Genomic DNA, 16,053 nt, shown 5'->3' with positions numbered 1-16,053 from the left:
AAATTATAAATCTTCTTTTTTCCCCCACTATCTTTCATATAGTGGGCATAGGCAATTTCCTCCTGTGCCTTGATAACTTACACATCAATGGGCACAAACATGGCTGGATTTTGATGTAATTTAAGTTTCTGGTACCCAGCTTGCTATCAGCAAACTAGCCTATTATTCTCTAGTCATTCATTTAGCCAGGCAGAAAAATATTGTTATTTATACAAATCAAAGCTACTGTCAATACCTCTAAAATTTTATTGACTTTCAGTAACAACTCAAAATTCTTCTGTGGAAAACTTTCTTTCAGCCATTTATACAATAGCTCATCTGTTTCTTTATGGGATGTAAACTTTGTGCAATATTGCTTAATAACAGAAACAATATTATGAAGATCACTTAACACTGTTCCATATCATGTTAATTTAAGAGTTTAGAAATATCAGTAATGAAGCAATTAGGTCATAACATAAAGTGTGTTCTTCTCTTAGCTACTTACCTAACTGCTCATATAGGTAATTCATTTCATAGTGAAAATATTCAGCTATATAATGCAAAATACAGCACAGTACTTGAGATGAGATCTATACAAATCAAAAGATGGAGATGCTCTCAAATACAGGAAGTATAAGATACAAGCAAGTCCTTTTGGGAGAACTCAGGTACTTAGCACTCACCCCTTTCTAATGAAGTCCTCCTTGTCCACCTCACAGTGCTTTAAAGACCTCTTCAGTACAGTTCTATATATGGAACCAGCAGAACTGCTCAAATAAATTTGAATATCTTGTATTATCTGTTCACTCAGGTAATTGTCCAACCCCTGAGATTTTCTCCATTTCCTAAGGTGTAACTAGTAATGTTATGTGGTAATTTGGGGGGTGGGAAGAACATGATGACACAATATCATTCTTAAAATTGAAATTATTGCGTAGGAATGTTATTCAGGTTAGTAACCTAACAATATTTAAAATAAAATCAATTGCATAATTAAATAAAACTGACTCATCATCTAAACTCAGTAGAGTGTCAATGGAGGGAAACAGCCTCCTGCAAAAGGCTATTTGTGCCGTCTCTCTTAGATATTTATCTTAGGAAAACATAAGTTGCTCTTTGGAAGTGACACTCTCTAACAGAGACTACAGAGGTGGCATCTCAGTGACTTGCTGAGATTTGGCTATATAGATTTGGGAAAAAATACAGACACCTGTGCACAGTAAGGAGTCATACTGAAACAAACCTCCTACAGGATTATAAACACGGAAAGTTCTACTGTAAACTGGAGCAACGATTGCAGGATACAATTCTGTACAAATAAACCTGAAAGTTGGATAAAATCAGAGCAGCATCCATATAGCTGATAAGTTTCTTTTTGTCGTTGTTCCTGAGTCAATAAGATTACGCAAGCTCAGTAAAGAAAATCATTTTGATTGACAGAACGCAAAGATACATATGCCCTTAATTGTCATGCAGCACTGAGTAATCAGTTCCAACTATGTGAAACAGAAATTTTTTAAAGCATTTCTTCTAATAATAGGGTTATATAGAAATCTGAAAAAATGAATACCCATTTAATGAAATACTATCCTGTCCCAACCATCTTTGTTCAGTTTATTTTTCCTTTTCCTCAACTTGTGCTCATTTCAAGCCCTGGCAAAAGGTACCTTCACATGTATGGTAGATCTGTCCGCAGAAGTGTTGAAGACCCCCATAAGAACATAAGCTGTACTGCTGCAAACCAAGGGTCTATCTAGCCCAGTATTCTGCTTCCAAAAGTGGCCAAAAGCAAACACAAAAGGCAAAGTATATGTGATATTTCAGCCTAATACACCTGCAGTCTCCATTAATTTTCAGATAAGGGAATTTCTGGAATCTGTTTTGTTTTGAGTATTTAGTAATCCCTAATGGATCTCTTCCCATTATGACTGGGCAAGCTCTTGTCCAGTCTCCCCCTGAATTCAAGTAAACTTCTTACAGCCACAACATCATTTGCCAGAGAATTCCTCAGGTCTGCCATGCACTGTGAAAAACCATCTCTCTCTCTCTCTCTCTTTTTTTTTTCTTAAGTTGACTGCCACCTTTCATGTCCTCTAGCTCTTATAATGGAAGATCTTCATTTTGTAGATTTCTCTCATATTACTCCTTATGTTACTTTTTTCCAGGCTAAAGCTCCTAGTCCACTTCGGCATTTTGTATCCATTCTTTAGCATCCTTGCTGCCATTCTCCAAAATGTTTCCATTTTTTTGAGATATACCTCAAGAAGGGAACTAAACAAACACATAACTATTCAACCATTAAAAGAGACATAACAGAAAAGTGCAAGGCTGAGATATACAAAAAAACAAAGCTGGAGAGGGTCAGTGTGCGGAATACTTATTTCCCCTGATGGGCAACATAGAGAAGAAAGGGGGTGCAGAAAGCATAAAATTCCTAAATTCTCATTTCACAGAAAACCAAAGTCTCATATCTACATTCCCAGATCATTTACCTGCAGCAAAGATGCACTATCAGACAAAAACAACAGAACTGACCAGACACCTAGAGGGTCTTCTCAGCTTACAGGCAACAACAGCAAAAGTCTACTGGTAGTCAGTGGTACCAACTTTCAGGGGATCAGTGCTAGCTCATAATGTGTACATAATTCCTATTGCACAAACCTCTCCAGGCTTCATCTGGTATTATCTTAGCAAAGGCTGATTAGGAAAGGACGTATTGAAAGGATGATTTGGGGGGGGGCAGGGGTGGTACGACAAATGACTGCGGTATTTGCTAATTGTTGTAAATAGCAGGATTTTGTACTCATGAGAGGAATTTTGAATGCATGTAGTTTTAGCTACCTCCTTCTTCACCCTGTTTTGGCTGTTATGGTTTAGATACTTTTATGCATTTAATTGCTTCATATTTTTTATTATATGAATCTCCTTTAAAAGAATAGAGTGAGAAGATATTTTTCAGAAGAATTCAGAGTCATGGATGCCAACCATTGCTGCTCATATCTCTGAGAAATAAACATTTATTTTTTTTTCCTGCCAGGAAAAAAGATCACGTGCTACCTAATGCAATGAAAAGTAATAAATCAGAACAAAGCTGGTTCCAGAATCTGTCTCTGATATCATTAATACTTAGGAAAAGTCAGAAAAATAGGCCATGTTGAAAGCAAACCTTCCCCCAATAGAATAACCTTTCTGTGTTCGCTTCGTTTAGGGACTCTCTGAACCAGAAATTATATCTGGACTATCATACTAACAGCCACTTATACTCCAGGAATTTCCTGAATCAGTGATGAGTTTACTTATACTTTGATCTCTACAAAATCCCATAGCACAATATATTTCATAACAATATTTCATGATATATATGAAACTATGTTTCCTTTTATTTGCCTAAACCTACTGCCTGCTAATCTTTTGAGTGCCTCCCTTAATTCTTACATTGCGAAAAATACTGCATAATCATTTCCAATCCACTTTCTCTATACTGTTCTTAGTTTTTTTTGTGATGTTACATACGGAGGACTTCTAAGATTCAGTCCAAAGTTTTTTTTTTAAAAAAAGTAAAACTCTGTTAATTACTTTAGGTAACTGAGCTAGAAATCATTTATAGCATGGTATGGACAAAGAACCCCGCGCTTACCAGCAGCGATTGCTTTGGTAAGACAGAGGTACATGACAAGGGGTTGCAGACAATGGCATTGTTTTACTCCGGTCATTATCCTATGTATCGCAGCAAAAATATATTGAAATAAATACCAGGATTTACACTAACTTTGCTACATTCTGGATCAGGCTTCTGATACTTCTTTTTGAAATGTCACTGCATGGATTCTTAAGTCGCATTCAAAGAACGAAGATCAACATGCTGCCCATATCTGAACGTACAATAGTTGGCTTCTTTTACAACATAAAAACCTTCAAGTAGACATTGTTTATCTTGGATATTAACTGCTCTGTAAAGCCATTTTATTTTAGTGTAATAGGTTAGTTAATGGCAGTTCCACAGCTGTAAAAATCCTACCAAATAGCTACTACAGTCTTCTGTGGGCAATGGGGTACTAAAGCTGGTGTAATAGCCTAATTAATGTAACACAATAACAAACTTCCTGCCTCCGTTTTTATCTCTGCTATGTGATGATTAACATCAGATACAGTTCGGTGAAAAGATCTGTATTTTATAAACAATACCTTTGTTAAAATCTTGGCATTGACTTGTCTTTTTAACCTTCTCTCTTTTATCTGGGCCATAATGGGGACCTGCTGTTCAGCGATACAATGTAATGTGACAGATGATCACGTTGTCTGGAAAGGCCCTCGCACATAGTCTCTATTTCAGTTTTTAAGACCACATCGCCTAAATGGCTGATGTGCAATGCTCAAATGACATTTACAATTCTCTGTAAAACTGAGGGACAGATTAAATTTGAATAATTAATTCTAATGTTTTCATTTATTTCCTCAGGCATTAAACTTTAACTTGCTTATATTTTTTAATGTAAGAAATAAAATCTAATTCCCAGAATTCAGTTCTCATTTCAATCAAAATAATATGGAAAGGCTCATGCAATGCGGAAGGACTTCTATCACCAATGTAAATTGATCAGCCACAATTTTCTCCTTCTGGGTGAGCTTCCATAATAAATGAGACTTTTTAAAATCACTGAATTAGAAGTTAGTTACTTTTCACTCAATATGACAACTTTTATTTCCTATTGCTCCATTTTTTTCCAGAATAACAGTACTCCATTTTAAGTTTGATTTTACAGAGGGTCAAAAACATACTGCACTGTTGTCCTTGATTACCTATCCTCCCTCACCTCAATGGAGGATCTCATTATTGTTTTACTAGAAGTAAAAATAGATTATACTTTATGATATTTTATCAGAACACTGGAATGCAATCATACATTTTTAAAAATATAAAAAGAAAATTATAGTGGAAAAAGCAAGACATTGCACCTCCCCATACACATATATAGACATATATAGCAACTCAGACATTCAAAACAATCAAGACTTTCTTTATTCTCATATGTTTGATCTTAAATAGAAAAATTATTTTAGAAGTATAAAACACTTACTTTGTTTATATATTGCTCTAGAGTTAGATTGTCTTAGTATCACAAAAATACATATACTAGGATGGGGAGTAAAGAAAACAAATGGAACCATGTTGGAATTCTCTGATAATAACCTAAAATAACTCTTAAATTATCATAAATGATGAATTTGATTTTTAATATGAAAAGACTTTCTAGGATTAGAAATAATTACTGAGAACCTTGGAAAACAAGACTTCTAAGCTCCTCTCAGATAAAAACCCCTCCGATATATTTTGGAACACTAAGCAAACCCTATGCTGGTCCTGTAATTTATATCCGCATAGATCTGGGGGAAGTGAAAAGAATAGAGCATGTGGTGGCAGATGCTGTGAGAAAGAGTCAACAACTAACAACAAAACTGGCAGCTGCTTTAAAGCAGCTCCGAGGTTTATTTTGAGAGAAACAGTCCTCCCAGTGGAGATAGGTCTGTGGGCAGAAAACTGGCAAGCTTGTCCAAGGAACAAAATGAGTCCGTCATTTGTTCATTAGCCACCGGGTGCAACTCTACGGCGAGGCCAGCCTCCTATCAGCACTCTCCTAACGTGTGATCCAAACAGGGCCATATAGCTGTGTTGTCCGTATTTTCTGACTGAGGTTTTTGTTGACTCCCATTTATCATACAGGTATTACCACGCATCATGTGTATTATATATAGAAAAAAAAATCATGGTATTTGTCCTACTGATTAGAAAAATATCCAGTATTGTGCCTCGGACAATGGTCAGACTTCAGGATGTACAAAAACGAAAGCAAGCATGGAGTGATCTTCCCCTCCCACCCTCCGGCAACCAGAAGTCCTGTTGAAGTGGATGAAAAGCTTTTCATCTAATTTAGCACGTTAGTTTAATCATGGGTTAAATGTCAATGAGAGTCAATGAAAACAATACGGCTTTCTTTTGTGGTAGACTTTTATGTTGCTCTGGACTAGGTAACCACCGTACTCTTAGGCCCCTTTCCAACCATAAAGTTTGGAGGCATCTATCCTCTGCCAATTAAGTAGGTCTGAGAGTTTTATAATCTGAAAATTGCGATGCGAGTTAGCTAGTGATTAAGTAAACTGTCCCTTAAAAATCTCTTTCTTACATTATTTGATTCTATGAAAAGACGTCAGCTGAAGCCATTTGGTACCTCTGAAATAAAGCAAGTCTTAGCTACTCCTGCAAGGTGCTATTGAGGTTCCTCGGAGTTCAGGAAGCTCAGCATTATGTAGGGGTACACAAAACTGAACTGATAATGTCTGTATATGTGGTGTACAGCACAGTGTTTGAGTTCAGTGTAACTGAAGTATAAATAAGTGAAGCAGAAGAGCATCCCACTGTAAAGTTGATAAAAATAAATTCAGATAAAGGAATATGCAATGAGGGTCTGTTCCTCTATTCATAAATACTGTATCAGGGCTCTGTAGCTTTTCTGATGTTGCCAAAGAGGAATCATTAACCATCTGCAGTACAGACCTTAAAAAACATTCTAATACATATCTTTTTAATACTTCTGGGCTGAAAACAGTATTGGTGTGTTACAAGTCTGTTTACCTCTTACTAAAGATGACCCATTAAGATGCATCTAAAATTGCTACTTCTGTCATGAGAAATAACAGCTCTGTGGTTTTTACAGAGGTATTTTCCTTTCACTAATTATATATAGAATTAACTTCTAATTGTGAAAATACTTTTCTGGTTAATTATACAACAAAGGCTGGGTTGAAATAGGATTAATACATCTTGTGGTTAATTAAACATGAAGCCTCTAAGAAGATCACTCCAACAACAAAAGCTACTAACACTTGGTTATGTATAGAACATAATTAGGCAGGTGGTTCTTGTAATCCAAAGGACTAACTTTTAAAGCACGCATTCCTTCAAAACACCCCACTGTTGGACTTATTTTAGAGAATACTATCAAACCAAGAGCACAAGAACTGTCAACTCAGAGTACTTCTCAGCTCTGTCCAGATGTCAAAGACTAATTATAGATGAAAAACATGGCCCAGTTCTGAGAAATATGCCTTTGTTTCTATCCTTATGTACTTTGAGTAACTCTCAACTCCTGTAAGCAAATGTGCACATAGACACAGGCCCCAAATCAGTGAGCAAATTCTTAAGAGAGTATATTCTGACACTTTATATTACAAGTCTCAAGGTGCTTTTGAACAAGACTCAGATAATTAAGAAATGTTTAGAAGCTGTATTGTTGTGACTACTGTCATTTCCCTTTTAAACTCTTTCTTTCTCACCTCTTGTGCTAAGATTTTTCTCTTACATCACGTTTTCTGACAGGGAAGCTGCTCTTGTTTTACTTGAGGATAAAGCAGTATAGATGTTATTAGGGAGAGGAAAGAGGGTCTTGCACAACACATTGTCTCCATCTACTTTATGTAGGGAATAGAATAAAAAAGATGCAGATTTTGAACGAAAATGTTCTGAAGTCAGCCAGAATCCCATAATAAAACTTCATTGTGCATTTAATGTGGCATAAAGAGTGCAATTGTAAGAATGCAAAATTAAGAGCAATTCAGTGAGGAGTAGCTTCCCCGGACCTTTTGTATATTTTGCTTATAAGATCCTGACAGATGTATAAAGAAAATAGGCAGTGCCTTGCTTATTCAAGAAGTAACATTTGGGAAATATTATACAAATCATTAGGGGTAATAAAAATAACAGAGTCCAGTCAATAACATTTTGAGCTATCAGAAAACAGAACTAGACCTAGTTCCATTCCATTCTTCTGCTTTCACTCTGCATCGGCTTTTGTCTCACCTGCTCTTACATCAGGTAGCTTTTGCTGCTTAAAGATACTTGACCTTGCCAAGGTCACTTCATTTCTCCCTTCATCTGTGTTTCCTTTATCATCTTTTTCTCTTGTCTAGATTGAAAGTACTGTGGGGAAACAACTGTGTCCAATTCTGCATGGGTCTCCAAACTAATTGAGATATGGCTACGAAAAAATGAACAATTTTATTAAGAAAAAGTGGGCGCCCTTTAAAAATCTTGCCTTCAAAGAAGAAGGCAAGAATAAGTAACATATTTGCACTCTCCTTTTTTCTATATTCCTCTCTAATCAATTTTGTAGCCATTTGGTCTTTTTCAGAGAGGCACAGGAAAATATGGTTTTGTTTCACAAATACAGAGAGAACATTTTTCAAATTTGTGGAAAGCATGGCTATGTAAAAAAGATAGGAATTTAAAACAATGAAAAACTAACACCTTCCCATTAAAATTTAATGCATGCCATTTTCAGAAAGTGCTGCTATGGGCATCAAGTAACAGCAAAATTCCTACTGTAAATACATAGTAACAAAAAATACTTCAGATTCAAATTTGAGGTACATCAAAATGCAGAACAACTGGGGAGCTTTGGTTTACACTCCTGGTTTTTTTAAAGCAAGATCAAAAACCATTATTGTAACAGGAAATGGGTCATTATTCAGTTTAACTCTCATCCGCAGGAGAGTGATACACAGGGAAAAACTACAAGTCACTAAGGGAATTGACAGTACTTTCTTGCAATCCTTTAAAGCTAGGCATGCTTCAGCTGGTTAGGGACACTTCTCACAATTTTTGTTAGTGATGATGAATTAGTTAGATTTCAAATATAGGGTCTGGAACACAGAGTTAACCTCTTATAATTCTCTACAGCACACTTAACAGGGGAATAGGAAAGAAAATTCACTGAACAGAGTAGGACACTGCAGTGAAACTTGTTTTTCCTATAAAAATCTTAACTATAGAAACTTTGCTGTTCAGAGGAACACTCTCCTTTGTACCTGTTTATGAAGGTTTCATTATACAAACTTGAACCCTAGGAAATAATTAAAAGGCTATATCCAGCTGTTGCCTATTTCACGGATACCTTGCAACAAAGAGCTTCTGTATCTAGCCTGTTCTTCTAATAATCTCCTGGTATTTGGCCAGTCAGAGTAAAATCAAAGTTTTTTTTTTTTTTTTTAACCAACTTTGCTACCTAACTGATAAAATACAGCCTAAATACAGCACTGAAAAGGCAAAATAAACCAAGACTTTATGCTGCATTATTTAATTTTGAGGCTTAAATTCAATTACCACTATAAACATTTCCATAAAATGAATTGCAGAAGAAAGCTTTGCAAAGTCGTAAGCAATTTAGGAAGGGCAATGCTGAAATGCACAATTTAGTAACATTATTAATGTGAATAATGCATTCAATTTGAAATGATTTCAGGGAGAAGCTGGGTTAGAGAGTGACCTCTGGCATAGCCATCAAATACTTGGTGACAGGTAACTGCAAGTAGAAAATCAAGGCATACCTCTTAACACCTTGTGTTTATTTATTACTATATATTTATTATTGAAGAGTTAAAAAGCCTCTGGCAACAAAGGAAGATACAAGAGGGAAAAAAAAATTCCTGCTGTTCACCTCAGGACATATTTTTTAGTACACAGTGTCCTAAAAAGAAACCATGACCTGCCAGTTGCAAAACAAAGTCTATGGCTTACTGGCAAATGAGAAAACCAGTAAAGTGATTTGTTTGGCATTCCAGGCTGTCCAATGGCGTCCAATTTATAAATGGGTACCTCTCTTTACCTGCCTTTGACTTGGACTGTACCACTAGGACCTATTTGTCCATATGCTACCCTTATTCCACCAGTGGCCACTTTTTATAGTCAAATTTACCTAACCAATTCCCTGACATTTAAATCTGTAATTAAACCTGTATTTAATCACACCCCACCTTCCTAAGTTGCTGCATCCTGTGAACTAACACACTCTTTGACCAGGATCTCAGTCTGAGGAACTGCTTATCCCAAAATGATGCCAAAACTGAGTGTCCAAGTCAAATCCTTCAAACAGAAAATGAAAGCTACTTTTCCAAGAACCACATGAAAATGATGACTTTGAATGAGTTGAAAAGATAAAATAAACAATATTGACTCTCTTTCAGTACCCCAGTAAAAAGTGTGGCACAAAAAAAGGTTTATCTGTCTGCACAATTCACCTTCTACTATCTGAAATCTGAGAGATCTTATTTTTCTGCTTGAGGGAAATTATAATTAAAAATCAATATCAGCTTTGCTTCTGAAAAATGGGAGAGACACCTTTTGTTGCTTTACATTGAAAGGATGTCGATTCCTTTCCTGATCTGCTGATGACGGCTGTGGTTTATTGGAGCTGCAGAGAAAGATTCATCCACTTTTATAATGTGTTACAATTAAGCTTGTAATTCCCACAGAATACTTCTATATCTTTCAAAAACCAGTCACAACACACTGTTTAGGCACTCCAAGCCCTCAAAGAGTCATGTAATTTCCTCATTCTGTTAATTACCAGATTGGTATTAAACTAACATTTAATCCTATTCCAATTTTGGGTATTTCAAGTCCTTATTAAATTAAGATGTTGTTAAGCATTTTGTTTCTTTCTGGGGTGTGGGTATGCAAATTAAATGTTTAAGTTGGTGGCTACACAGAAATCACTTATTTGTCTACTTTAATCAGTGTTGATAGAAATGCCTGCTTTGTTAATGACACAACTCAAAGATGATTAAACAATCCACCTAATTTTCAGCTGATGTGTTGTTTTCAGCATTTATGAAATGCTACATTTTAGTGATTCCCTATCTAGCAAGCTTCTTTATAGAATTCATCACAAGTAAACTGGTAAATACAACAAAAAGAGCAAAGAGGCAGGTACGATAAAGGAGTAGCAAATACTGCATGAAAGATGTAGGAAAATACATTCCTTATTTTGTGCCGGAGTAAAAGATCACCAACATTAAAATAAGCAATGCTAATCAATATGAGATGAAAAATAATACTTTCTTCCTAATATTGTAAAAAGAAAGGATTAACCTCATATAACTTTAACTAGGTAAAAATTCATCTTCTAGTTTAAGGGAATTGTCCAACTCTCTCTATGACCAACTGAGAGTAAAAGTCACATATCCAGGGTGATTCATAACAGGAAACTTAGGCACCTACTTTAAGGTAGGATAAATTATTCCCTGATAGTGCTGTCCTTTTCCATTGACTATAGAAGGAGCCTAAGTATCCAATTTGAAGTAGATATTTTAAGATAGCTATTAAATGTGTATGTCAATTTTACATATAAAATCCGTAAATTTAAAAATCAGGTTATTTAGCCTTACTAACATGCAAAAAAAGGGCTATACTGTATCTTTAGGCTTGTGTTAGGTGTGCTCTGCCCAAGGCTTCTAAAACTGATCTGGGATTATGCATAGCTGCTCTAGGTCTTCTCTTAATCTTTCATTGCAGCTGACTGATCATTTCACACTACTTATGTTGGTGATTGTCATGTTTTGTACATACTGGAGAAACATAGCATAAAAAGTCTACTTTCTTTAAGGGTTCTCTAAAGAAAAACTGAGTAGGTACCCAGTCTGTTTCAACCTTTCAATAATTATAAATCTTTCATTTGATCATTTAGAAGTTTGAATATTGTAAATCAATGCTAGACAATGAAGATAAGTAGATTTCAAGATAGTATGAGACTTTGTAGATAGAGATGTTTTCTGCACATAATGACAAAAAGTGAAGAATGATTTTGAATACAAAAGCCTCTGTTTTCAAACAACAGGCTTTGTGAGATAGAAAAAAAAAACGGTCTTGTATTAAACTGAAAGTATGTCAACTGCATCACTAAGACAAGTGATTTCTAAAGGTATTGATGAAAAATCTCCAGAATTTTATCTAATACTGGAGATTAGGTTGTCAGGAAAAAAACCCACATCAAATGCACTATACTGCTGACAATCATCAGATCTGAAAAAAGTGTAGGTATCTATAAGGATGATTGGCTGCAGAGGTTGCATTTGTCACTCTTCAAAGCCAACTGCTATCTTTATCACATCAGTTTTTTTCATAAGAGCGCTTAGCTGATTCCATCACATGCAATCAGCAAGGGACACATTAGAATAAGACATGATTTGTTGCTCCAGTCTATTATTCAAGGGAAGGGTGATTTTCTTAAATCATCTGAGCTCAGTGGTAACAATATAAAACAACCATGAATAAACTACATCAGGCTTATCACTCATGCACATCAAGCTGCAGAACCTTTCCACTAGCTTTGCCACAAAACACAAGCCAAGCAACTGGGATGAGAGAGAGTGTCATATCTGCAGTGAATAAATTGTTTTGAAGTTCTAAGCACAATTAGAAATACAAAGCTATTGCAGTGCTGCTGGTGACCTGAAAATAACATGGAGATACAAAGGAACCTCAGCAGGTTTCTAAGATAGGCATCCTCTAATCCAGCTGTGTGATGCAGAGATACAGACCTTCAGAAAAAACAGCCTATCACTGATTTTAACATAAAATACTACCAATAGCTATGTGTAATCAGATGCAGAGACAAAGTTAGAATTAAGGTAATCAGACAAAACAATTTTTGCAACGGAGAGAGCTGAGAGGGCAACGAGAAGGAAGCTCTAGCTGCTTGGAGACACCAAATGAACCGAGATGCCTCAGCTCCAAGGAGTACTGCAGAGGACAGCAGATCAGAGACACAATATCACAGAAATTACGTGCTGAAGCACAAGGCAAAGGACAAATGGGCAGACCACAGCATTAAAGTTCAAGGTGTTGCTGTCCTTATTAGACAATGAGACAGAGAGGGAAAGCAAAACAATGATGGATATGGCATCTGCCTGTTTAGCAGAAATAAGAAAATATTTCAAACCCCCAAACATAAAATAACAGTAATTACTATGAGTGTTTGAATCTTTGCCCTGATTTCATAATTTATAGCAACTGAAAATGAATAGTAGAGTAGAATGTAGTGCAGGGAATAGATTTTGAGGAAAATGTTAGTCCTTTCAAATGATAATACCGACTAGGAGAATGAGATACAGAATGGTGAAAATCTATTTACAAGAGTGGTCACCAAGAATCTGAAAGATAATTATTTTGAATAGCCTTTATATTCTCAGTGTCTCCTTCTGGGATTAAGGCAGGAAGTACTTTAACACTGCCTTTAATGTGAAATAACTGAAGAAATGAGAAGCGGGGTAGCTGACTGGAATGACAGTCCTGGATTTAATCCATGAGGAGTAAAAGCATTCCCAAGCAATATTAGGCAAAGCAGCCTGGTCACAGAAGCTTGGAAAGGGATCCTCGGAAAAGACTGAGAACTTGTTCAAGGTAGCAAATGATGCTGACAAGCAAATCATAGCTACGAGAGGATGGAGACTGCCTTTAAGGAAGGTGAAGTTTTTTGCTTTTCTTTCTTCTCTCAGTAAATAATCTGAAATGTTTTATCTAGCTTATTATTATTAGGTATAGACATTAAGTCTGTACATAACGATGAGAAGTATACCATTATTTCTTTCTAATTTCACTTCCTTTTTTATTATTAAATCTTTAATTTTACTGTTATTCAGTTAATTTTACAGAGGTGTCTGCAAAAGAAAGGGAATCCCTATAGAAATGTGTTCAGGAGTAGAGAGAGTTGCTGGAACAGATGATTCCCGTTACATTTGGCACCAAAAACCTACCATTGTTCGGCATCAGTAAGCAGCATAGAGTTAGACTACAGTGAGTACAGAGACAATGCAGAGGCAGGTTACCCAAGTCAGTGGGAGCTCTTGCACTAAGAAATAGGCAAAGTAACTGTAGTAGGGCTTTTGCAACATCATCCATAAAGGACTGGCAAGAGTGCCTCTTGAAGCAAGCACGTGGGAGAATTCAGACCCAAATTTGGATGAAAAAGTAAGTTCTCCTGAAGACTTTTGAGGATTTCAGGATGAAGTGATAGATTCCAGAGCTGGAAAGGACCATTTTGGTCACCTACACATTTAACTTTTCCCCCACATCACAAAATACTTTCTCCCATTACTAAGGATGGTATTTGGTCCAACAGCATATTGTGTGGGGAACCTGGAGTTCTTAATTGAGTAGCCTTTAGATCACAACAGATTTTCAACAGTTGTAGCTGACAAGGTGAGTACTTTTCTTAACTAGGGAAATATACAGTCTGTGTGCTAAGCCACATAATACTTCAAATTCCTGCCTCTGGCGCTAAATTGTAGATGCAGCAATCCAGCACACTCACGACAAAGAACTTATTAATGGCTATATTTTTAAACAAGTGGACATAAGCTTCAAAATTTTCCTTTTCGAAAGTGACAAAACAAACAATAAAACAATGTCAGCTCATGATGGAGAAGAATTTATGTTTAGGGTTCATCCAAAAGTGCCAAGAACTGCCCACAACTACCAAACACCATTCATGCACGTGATACAAACATCAGCTCTCAGCAAATATTATCACAGCAGGCACTCTGAGATGTATGTTGACACAGAAGCTTTTGAAAAGAGGAACAATGACATTTAGGTAAGGTTTCCCCAAAATAACTGCAAGTCGCAACAGATCTACTCAAGATATTCCTCTATACCACAATATTAGGAGAATAATTTTTAAAGGCACTCAGTAGGTTTTTGCCCAATTTTATAGGCTTGCTAATGAGAATTATAAGAGGAAGCATGCAAGGAAAATTCAAAAGGTATGGAAAGCTAACACTGTGGACTCCCATATTGCTGGCCAGCTATTTTAACATTGTCAGCCCTGTTTTGGGCTATCATGCAATTGCTGATGGGATCATTCCTTGTAATATGTAATTGCTGAGGGAAAACGGTATACATATAACTTCGCTTTCACACATTTTTTCTTACAAATGTTTTGACTAAATTTTATGAAAGCAAAAGGATGATAAAGTGTGTTAAAAGGTTACAATACAATATTCTGAGTTTTAAAGGAAAAACAGAGAACAGTCTGCAAAGAGACCAATAATGAACAGACAAATTTAAATGACAGGCATATCTTTCTCACAGAATTGTTACCTAGACTTGAAGTACATGAGCCCACATTTACTTAAGAGACTGAACTCAAAATAATCAGCCAGTTTAAGCACAGAAAAAACAAGTGGTTTTTTAATGCCTCTTGTTTTTTCAAACAAGAAATGTTACGATACTCTCTTGGAAAAATAGCACAAATACAATGACTTTTAGGAAAGGGTACAATGGTCATGTTCCTGTGAATTTTTCTGAAATCGTATCATAGCAGTAAAATAATTAAAATATAAATATTTTTTCACAACTTGCCCTTGACAAGATAAAAAATTATGCCTGATATTTCCAGGATTGCAGAGACCCTGCAAGTGGTCACGTAGGTCCAAAATCAATTTGTATGTTCAGGTAGGTTCAATACGGCAAGAGTTTGAAGATTTTAGAATATAAGAATTAGCTTTACGGCTCCTTGCCATCTGCAGTTAATTAAAAATCCATTGTTATCCACAGGAGGAATAACACACCACAGAATATTTCTGCAGAGTCTCCAAATACTCTTGGTTTCTTGGAATTACTGATGGAGCTATAACTGATTCTGAAACAACTGCCTCTCTTTAATGTGGAGAACAATTTTCATTTGCTTCTCTACCACAAAACACAACACTAACATCTTCTTCCTCTCCAGAAGTTACTAACTGCAGTATCAACAAGCTGTTCTAAAAAACTTTCACCAAATCTCTGTATCTTCAATTATTCAAATCATAAATAGACAAGGCAACTGCTACTTCTTTTCTGTGTGTGTGTAAACTTGGAGAAAAGATAGTAATCACATTGCTAAATTGCTTAGCAACCATAGGTAAAAAAGCTAATATGTCATAATTTATATGTGAAAAGATTGCAGGGGGTTAGTAGCACACATCTAGTGCTATTGAGGCTTCCTGCTGAGAACTTGGCTGCAAACTGGCAGCTGACTCAAAACACTGCAATTTTCAACAGTTCAAAAAATGTAAATGTGTCAGTGACTGGTCAAATAGGCTTCCACATGGGGATTTATCACAATCTTTTGCATTAGCCTACTACCAACTTGTATAAATCACTCTCAGACTGAAAACAACCCCTGTGCAAAACTTCATAATGAATTCATGTACTGAATCAATCTCACCAGTTTCAGAGTGATGTTGGAAGGGAATTTT

The 16,053-nt window shown here is 36.0% G+C and overlaps 1 protein-coding gene across 2 annotated transcripts in view; it reads right to left on the bottom strand.

The window, feature by feature from the left end:
- Positions 1-16,053, bottom strand: part of LOC135324426 (EGF-like repeat and discoidin I-like domain-containing protein 3) — a 262,585-nt gene that overhangs the window by 36,234 nt on the left and 210,298 nt on the right. The window lies entirely within an intron of this gene.

The sequence above is a fragment of the Dromaius novaehollandiae genome, chromosome W (genome assembly GCF_036370855.1).
Source record: "Dromaius novaehollandiae isolate bDroNov1 chromosome W, bDroNov1.hap1, whole genome shotgun sequence".
NCBI classification, from domain to species: Eukaryota; Metazoa; Chordata; class Aves; order Casuariiformes; family Dromaiidae; genus Dromaius; species Dromaius novaehollandiae.
The sequence above is the reverse complement of the archived record's forward strand: the minus strand, read 5'-3'. Positions and strand labels throughout refer to the sequence as shown.